We start from the raw sequence: 9,520 nt of genomic DNA, 5'->3' as shown, positions 1-9,520 counted from the left end.
GTAGAAAGAGTCAGCATGAGAAGAGCTGGGTTCTGGCCAGCCAGCCAACACACAGACACTGTGCAGGGTTCAAATCCGAGAGAGGGCTGAGTGATTGTAGAGGCTGTACTGTAGGGTCTTTTGTTTTTTTTCTGGTTCACATTCGTCTTGCGAAACTATGCTCTTTCGACAAGGTTTGGCACAGAGGTAAATAGCAATAAAAGGGGATTGGAGTGTACATGTCTCCCTTGCCAAGCGGTTGGAAAAAAGATCTTCCCTATATTGAGTGTCTGGCAGCAAAGCCTGGGCCGGTGATGTCATCTGCAGGTCCACAGTCTGTGTTTGTCTCACCTCCATTATGTGTGAAGGTTCAACAGACCTGGATCTCTTCTAGCTTCTGCCGTGAGACACATTTTCCCTTGTTTGGTGTCAAGCTGTGGCCGACCTCTATCACTGAAATACATCTGTAACAAGGGGCATGCCATGTATACTGTAGCCCCTACTCTAACAAACTTGTTACTGGTACGTACATTCACTGTTAAATGAATCCAGATTAAGTCAGATTCACAGCTCAAGGATCGTTACAAGCAGTGCTAATAACTATTTATCCACATACCAGTAAGCCCTGTTTTGTACTTTGATATGATCTACAAGCTCACAACAGTTTGCGATGTGAGTGGGCGTGTGTGTGTGTGTGTGTGTGTGTGTGTGTGTGTGTGTGTGTGTGTGTGTGTGTGTGTGTGTGTGTGTGTGTGTGTGTGTGTGTGTGTGTGTGTGTGTGTGTGTTATATAGACAGTACATTTTGTTGAAACTCATATATTCATATTTTTTTGAAACTTTCATTATGTTCTAGATACACTGCACATGCAGTGAATTATTCCAAACCGTTTTTGTTAATATTTTGAATTTTTATGGCATACAGCTCATGAATATCAAAAGTCCATATTTCAAAATATTACAATATTACACGAGACAACTCAAAACAAGGATTTATAATAGAGAAATGTCAACCTTCTGAAGTATATACAGTATATATATATATATATATATATATATATATATATATATATATATATATATATATATATATATAAAGAAGCCGATTCGTTTTCATCTGGTTAGTGTGCTTTTCTGCTGCTGGGTGTTTTTATATAAATCATAGGAAATCATATGGGAAATTGTATTGCCTGTGTCCAGAGTTTAATATCACGCCACATTATAGATGCTAAAGTCTGTCCAGGCTTTTTCTCAGTGAATAGCACATCTAGGGCCACTACAGGCTGCCGTAGAGCTGTGTGTCTTCAAAGCACAGTGCAAAAGCAACATTTTAATAGAAACTTTGAACATGATTGTATACCGTACATTCATGACAAGCCTTCTGAGATCGCCTCCCCAACTATTCAGTCCTGTTTATCCTTGAACTTTTTATAATTTTGTTAATGTTTTGGAGTGTCGCTATTTACTTTTCTTTATTTGACATTGCACATTAATGAACATTTCAATTAATAAACACTAGTCCTGTGCCCAGGGGGTATGCATTGCACACTCACAGTATATGAGGACTGAATGTAGGAGTCTCAGAAGTAATGTAATTGGAGAACCAAGACCGGTGCCCGTTGGGCAGAACAGTCACCATTGACGTCCAGTTGTGCAATACCCGTTGTATGACGTCAGAGTATGACGTCAGAGTATGACGTCAGCATGCAGACAGACAGCCATGGTGGCGACACTGTTTATTATCAGTGATGTCAGCAAATTTGGGCATTGTTTCAGCATGCGGCTGTTACCATGGTGGTGACACTGTGTAGTATCAGTGATGTCAGCATGCAGACAGATGGCGGACGCCGGACGGACAGACATTTGGTAAATTAATAGTTAGATCTAATATTATTCTAAACAAAATATGTTGTTCAGTATATCTGACTGCTTGTATTGACTGCTAAAGAATTTGCCAAGTTGTGCAGTAATATAGAAAGGTGCGATGCATCGCAATACATCATAGAATCGAATCGAATCGTTGCCTGGTGAATCGTAATCGAATTGAATTGTGAAAGTAGTGCCAATGCACACCTCTACTGCTCTACGGACCTCATATGGCTAGACAAGGCTTACACAGACAGACAGAACCATGTCTAGATGGCTCGTCTCCTACAGACTCATCGTGTGCTGTTAATCCTGGAAGAGATAAAAACAACAAAAACGTAATGCTGCCGTCAAGTTGCAGTGGTAGCAGCAGATAGCAGGTTGTCATTAGTGCTGGAGCACTGGTGGACGCAAGACTTGTCTTTGTGCCATGACCTTTGAGGAAATTGATGGTTGGTGGTCTTGGCCAGCAGTGGTAAAGGTCAGCTCATATCTAAAGGGGGAGGGATAGACAGGGAGAGGGGAACTATGGTCCATCCATTATTGAGAGAGACAATGGAAGGCATTGTGTCTCTGTTGGAGGTAGGCTCTCTCTTTCTACCAGAACATCTGGCGGGTGTCACTGTGAAACAAGGAGGAGCAATTGAATGTAGACATGAAGACAATTACAATTATCACACCCACATCAGTGGTGTAAAGTAACCAAGTACAATTTTGAGATATTTGTACTTTACTGGAGTATATCCAATTTCCCATACTTTTACTTCTACTCCACTGTACTTCTCAGAGGCAAATATTGTACTTTTACTGCACTACAATTATTTGAAAACTTTAGTTATTAGTTACTTTGCGACGCATTGTGAGCTTGTAAATCTGCTATATTCAAACATTAATACTTTTACTTTTGGTACTTTATGTACTTTTTAAGTACTTTCATAATTTTATTCAAGTACATTTTGAATTCCGGACTTTTACTTAACGTAACATAGTATTTCTCCATTGCAGTATACTTTTACTTAAGTGAAACATCATGTGAGTACTGTTTCCACCACTGCTTGCACTGCGTTTGGCAGCAGGAGCAGGTCGTGTGTTCTGTGAAGACATGCAAATACATCCGGAAGAGGGGAGACTGACTTAGATTTCACGGCAGAGACTTTTTAAGAAGCGTGCTGCTTGTCGCTGCATGGGGATGCTGGGCTAACAGTGGGGGAACCATTAAGAACTCTTCTATAGCATCACAGGAGGTTTGTGCGCGGCCCACAAGATAAAGAGGGGAGTGGCTGCTACGCCATGAATTCAATAAGTTCCAGCATAACTTATTTAACGGTAATGTAATCAATGCTCTAAAGACTTTCTTATTCACAGAGTGAAGGTTGGGCACAAATAGCCGTGGCCGACGTTTGTTGCTGGTCAGGAAGAAGACACAGGTCGGAATCAGTCCTCTCCTGTGTGTGTGTGTGTAATGTGTGCGTAAGGTCATGTGTGTGTTTCCTGTCCTCTTGTTTCCTGTATGAAGGTTTTTAAACTTTTTTCTAACCAAACATTTTGCTTGGCTCCAGTGCATGGTGTTCACCACAAACAAGGTGCGTCTGCCAACGCCAGTGTTTCCTCAGCTGGTGGATAACCTCCGCTGCCACACGCATCCCTCCCTCTGTCCAGGGGTGTCACACCACATTCTGGGCCCTGGGTACAAGGATTCACTGCGGGTCCCTCATTAATGTTCTTCATAGGGGGAGGGGGTTTAACCCATTTAGACAGGGAACGCGTTATTTTGTGCTTTAACTATACAGATATACGTACATATATATTTTTGAAAAATCATGAAAATTAGTTTTTGAATATTTCAAATCCAAAGTTTCTTTTGGAAAAACACATGTTTCTATGACAGTGGTGCTCAAACCTTTTCATGTGAAGGACCCCCAAAATGATATGTATTTGGCCACGAACCCCCATCTCAAAATATTTAGTTCCAGGTTACAAATGTTTGCTTAAAAAATACATATCTTCAAAGACTTGCACACATTTTCACAACTTTTCAAAAATAGCAGATCTACAAGCTCGCAGCGCTGCACTTGGTGAGCTTGTATATCTGCTATTTTTCAATAGCTAAAGTATAAAATAATTAAGGCCCCTCCACCTTGGGCCCTAGTAACTCAGTCCCACTTCCCCCCCCCCTTGTGACGCCCCTGCCTCTGCCATCCATTTCCCCCTTTTCTCTGCCTGGCTTTCAACACCCCGATGGATGGCCAGCAGCGCTGGCGGCTGTGACACGCAGACTTCGTGTTCGTTCCCCGCTCCGACCAAGGGTGAAAATCGATTAACTGTGGAACTCCGACTAGAAAGCAAATAAAATTCCAAGCGAAAATTCAACTCTTTCAGCCCGTCAAGAAAATTGCTCTCCCTCGTTCGCTTTCTGATTACTCCGCGGTGTGATTTGCATTATGTTGAACCGTGCAAAACAATACAGTATCCACACAGCTGTCACTGACTGAAGACATGGTGGGGCTGTCACATGTCACTGCTTGTGGGGCTCTGTGGTTTGAACTCGGAGGATGAAAATAGAAAATGAATCACCATTAACATTAATATCCGCTCCTATCCGTGAAATGGAATTAATTGGCCTGGGAACCCCCTCGGCTTCAAAGTGCACCCACCCACCCACCCACCCACCTCTCTGACCTCAGCCTGTGTTGCCTCAATCCGGTTATGAGCAAGAACCAGCTACGTGGCCGGATAGAGATGAGAGTGAGAGAATGGAGGGCAAGCTCAAAACGGAGTGAGCGAAGCGACTTTGAAGTCTGTGGAGCACTCTGGAAGGAACGCAAGGAATCACCTGCCATAAAGAGGCGTGAGTAAGCGCTGAGCTATTTGTTCTGGTGCCTGTGTGGTTATGGGCCCCCGGGGAGGGCTGGCCCGGGCCCCTGTGAGATCACATCAGCGTGGATCGGGCAGGGGTCCGCCCGGAGGTGGAACTAATGAACCCATGTGTTCACAGACACTTCTAAGAGCCAGATGCTGGGAGGAGAAACACCCTGGAAGTTTTTCACACCACCTCCCCCTGGAGAGGACAGAGGGGAACCCGGTCAAGCCTTACACGCATGCAGGGCATACAAGTGTACGCACGCACGCACGCATACACGCACGCACGCACGCACACACACACACACACACACACACACACACACACACATTTAATCATTTATTTATGTTCACATTTTACAAGAAAACATCTTGAACACAAATACTGGTAGATGCACTCGTCAAGTTCAGAATCTTGTATGATACTGTATGACTAATCATAGTCTATGGATACAAGAAGCACCGTCTCCTCCATATGTGGCGGCTGCCTATTATCACAGATATTGAACAGAATTTTGCCAATGCTTTGGCTTTTGGCTTGGGAATTCCTGCCATCTGCAAACCCCTTATGACTAGTCTGTGGACATGGCCAAGGCTTCCAAATATAAACACAAGTAGTTTACAGTTGTACCCAAGTTGTTCAATCTCATTTTTGAGAAGTTGGTATTTTAGAACCTTAGCAAGGAATGCCTCTTCCAGACTATAGTCAAACGTACAACCTACTTCTAGGATGGTGACTTCTCTGCTCTCTTCATCAACAACAAAAACATCTGGTGTATTGGCTGTCACATTTGAGAAAGTGTCAACTTGGTTATTGCACAGCATGAACATGTTAGGTGAAACCCTTGTGTGGGTATAAACTTTAACAGAGGACGGTGGGATGTATGAAAGCATGTTCTTAACCAGTAGATCAACAATTCTATCATGCCTGGAAATATACATTCCCTTGTATACATGGCAGCCATTTAGAATATGTGACAGTGATTCTATGGTTGGAATGTTGTCGTGGTGCAGGCAATGAGGAGGAAATGTGTTAGGGTACCACAGAGAGAGATTGAGTCTGGTTGGAAGAACCTGTAATCTAGCTTTAACTGCAAATGTAAGAATATCCTCATCAACTGCATAGTTATTGAATATTGTGTGAGAAACTGTATGATCTGCAGTGGGAATACATGCTAGCTTTCCCTGTAATTTTAGACCAGTCCAGTGTTGTTGCTGCCTCTGTTGTTCTAACCCTACCAGGTACCTGCGTGTGTTAGTTGGTGATACATGATGTCCAGTATCATTAACAGTTACCCTTACTGAGACAGTACAGTCAGATAAAATATCCTCAGACACTATTACGGTGTCTGAGTCAGACTTCACCCAGTCCAGGGAAACTCCAGCTCGCACACAGAGGTCATTTAGGTCGGGCCAGTCTGACGAGACCCCAAACCCAGCAGAGTGTGAGTCCATCTTGTTGTTTGGCTTCCTTCTGAAGCCTAAGAAGCTTGGCTCACCCTCTCCTGCCAGGGGAACTTTACGCCGTTTCATGTCAAGGAATAATGAAGACCGGGCAAGTTCCCTGACAGTCCGGTCATCACTGTTCAGCATGTTGGTCAGGTGGGACAGTCTGGTGGCATTATAAATCCACTCCACGTGTGGAACACCCAGACCTCCCTCCTGCTTGGACTGGAAAATAATGTCTCTAGTGGAGTGTGTGTTCAGTCCAAACCACTTCCTCACCATGGAAACCACTTTGTTGTTCAGTTCCCGCAGTGTTTTGCTCATGAGGTGTACGTTGGAGAAAAGGTGTTGAATTCTTGACAGGGCCACCTGTCTGATGGCCTCCAACTTCATGAGCAGTGGAAGGGGTGAAACATCAATCAGTTCCAGCCTGGTGGTGAATTCTGTGACCATATAGTCAACCTGCTCCTTCCACTCGCCAGCTACATTGAATTTGTGCCCAAGGTAGTTGTACGTCTCATGTAGGTCGTACACACGGATCGGTTCCGAGTTGATGGAGAACTCTGGATTTCTATCCGTTTTAGATTTATACCAGCGATTCCCACCACTCCTTCTCTGGTACAGAACTGCACATTTAGATTGTTTAATCTCCAGACCGGACCAGTCCAGGAATGTGTCAGTTCTAGAGAGCATGTCCTTGATAACGCTCTCCTCCCGAGAAGCCAGCTGCACATCATCTGCGTAGCCTTGAATAGGATTGGGGGAAATAACATTAGGTGGAGCACAGTCACATAACCACCTAATCCACTGGTTGATGGCGAGGACAAAATTGATGGCGCTCCACGGGCAGCCAGTCTTAATGCCCACCTGGAGGGGGACGGAATCTGTGAGTTCTTTCCCACAGATAACCTGAATGAAGGAAGAGCTGTAGACATCCTTAATAATGTCAATGAACACCCGAGGTAGCTGGATTTCCTCCAGGGCGTGAATCATGACATTGTGGGTCAGGGTCCCAAAAGCGTCCCTGAAGTCCAGGAAGACAGAATAGAATTTGCAAGATTCGTGTTTGAAATCATCGATCCCAGTTTTCAGGCAAAATACGTGTTCATTCATGCCCTGTCTGTTAATGTATGCTTTCTGTTTAGATGACAGGATGTTATTGTCCACTAGCCAGGGCAACACACGAGACAGGATACACTTCATGAACACTTTGTAGATGGTCGGAAGGAGAGAGATGTCCCTCCAGGTGGATGGATCATCTGGTATATTGTCTTTTTTTGGGATTCGATGAATCATTGCTCCTTTCCAGGACTCAGGGACCCTTTTATTTTCCAAACAGACATTAAATACAGATGTTAATATTTCACATGTCTGTGGAGACTTAAGGCTTTCATAACTAACACCATCTATGCCACATGCCTTGTTGTTAGGTAGGCTGCATAAGACAGTGTTTACTTCAGCCTGTGTGAAGTAGGAGGTGTCTGGAAAGTCACTAGGTTGAATTGGTGGAAGGCTACTCCAAGGGGTTAATGGGAGAGGGTCACTGATTGACGTTTGGCTTTGACATTTATTTTCGTAGTACTGCTTCACAGCTGTGACGTCACTGGGACAGGGGGGAGTGTCCGGGAATTCACTGTTGTTAAGAATTATCTGGATCGCCTTTGATCTTCTATACAGCCATAGAGAAGCAAGCTTATTCCTGCTCACCTTATTACTGCGGCGCTCCTGCGTTCTAATGCAGAGCTGGGGCTGCACTGTATCTCGGATGAAACACAGTTGCCCCTCGATCCAGACAGCAGCAGAGGATGACGTCATCGGCTCAGGGAGCGGCTGATACAGAGGAAACTTTTTCAGGATCCGCGTAGCATATTTCATGAACGGGAGCCCGAGCTGTTTTCCCCGGTGACTCACTGTTGTAAAAACACCATTCTTAAAGAATACTCCGTGCAGCACTTTGATCAGACGTATCCACTCTCCTGGATCTCCGGAACACGCGAAGCACTTCTCCCGCCGTGGCCTGGTGTTGAGTCCGGCTCTGAAGGCTCTCTCGCTGTCCTGGAAAGCAGCCCAGAGCTGCGGAGACAGCGGGTGATGATACGCGGAGAAATCCGTGTCAAGAGACACCGCGCCCGGCAGGACTGAGTCGGCACACTCCGGTAGTCGATAGACTCTCCCGCTGAGCAGCGCTTGTTTGAAAGCGAGTTTCAGTAGGGTGATCAACAACATGATCAAAACGAGTTTTCTGAACTCTTGATGCATCATCTACATTTACGATGGTAGTTACAACGGATGTGCGCGTGGGGCTATATGTTCATATGAGACTGTCTAGGTTTATATATTACAACAAACTCTAAAACAGCTCCCGCAGTTTACCTGCGGCCAACCTGCTGCCACCAGACACACACACACACACACACACACACACACACACACACACACACACACACACACACACACACACACACACACACACACGTACACACACAAATGCACATAAGCACAAGCATACGCTCAGAGACACCTTTGGTTTGTTGAGTCTAGGTGCAAACTGTTTCCACTCCGCCTCTCATTGATGTGGCACGCAAGGTGAAGTAGTCTAATAAATGGGATTGGGAGGCTCACATCTATCTATTCCATATGATCTGCCTGTCTCAGTAAAAGTCACGTACAGAGAGCGGTGCTCCGGGTCTGCAGTGTTATTGATGCAGTCCTGACCTCTTGGAAGTGACGTCTTATTCAAAGTGGTTAATGATTACCATCTCTCAATGTGTCTCAGCTGTCGTAATGCTTAATCCTCCGCGCTCTGTCGCAGGGATTGTTCCTGTGGAAACACAAAGGCCTGGACATTCCTTCTGACAAAACAGAAAGCAGTCAGTCAGTCTCCTCACTCCACTGGCCTAGTTGACATTGAACATGTGCAGCATCTCTTGCTTTGGGAGAAGTGATTTCTTCCAGTTCCTTTTTGTTACATTGATGTGGCTATTAACCACTTAAACCCTATATACTTAGTTGACCGAGGTCCGCCAGGGGTCTATACTAGGTCCCCTCCTTTTTTTATGCTGAATATTTGCCTGTTACGACATGCCCAAAGTGGGACGCTAGGGTTAATGTGGTTATGGGTAACAGATAGACTGTAGAATATGGGATCAAGAGAGTCAGAAACAAGGCTGCTAAGTGATTTTCAGAGCTGACTCCATACAATAAAATATCACTTTCATTTGCCGCAAGTGGCGGCAAACAACGAAGTTTGCCTGGCATTTTCAGCGGCTTTACTTTTAATGGAGCCAGACTTTTGAGATGCATGTGTTAATGGCCGGCTTGTAAAGCTCAGATAAAAAGAGCAACACTCAGTTAACACCAACAGTTAATGTT

This window comes from Nannobrachium achirus (genome assembly GCF_963921795.1).
Source record: "Nannobrachium achirus genome assembly, chromosome: 4".
Classification (NCBI taxonomy): Eukaryota; Metazoa; Chordata; class Actinopteri; order Myctophiformes; family Myctophidae; genus Nannobrachium; species Nannobrachium achirus.
This window is presented reverse-complemented; position numbering follows the sequence as displayed.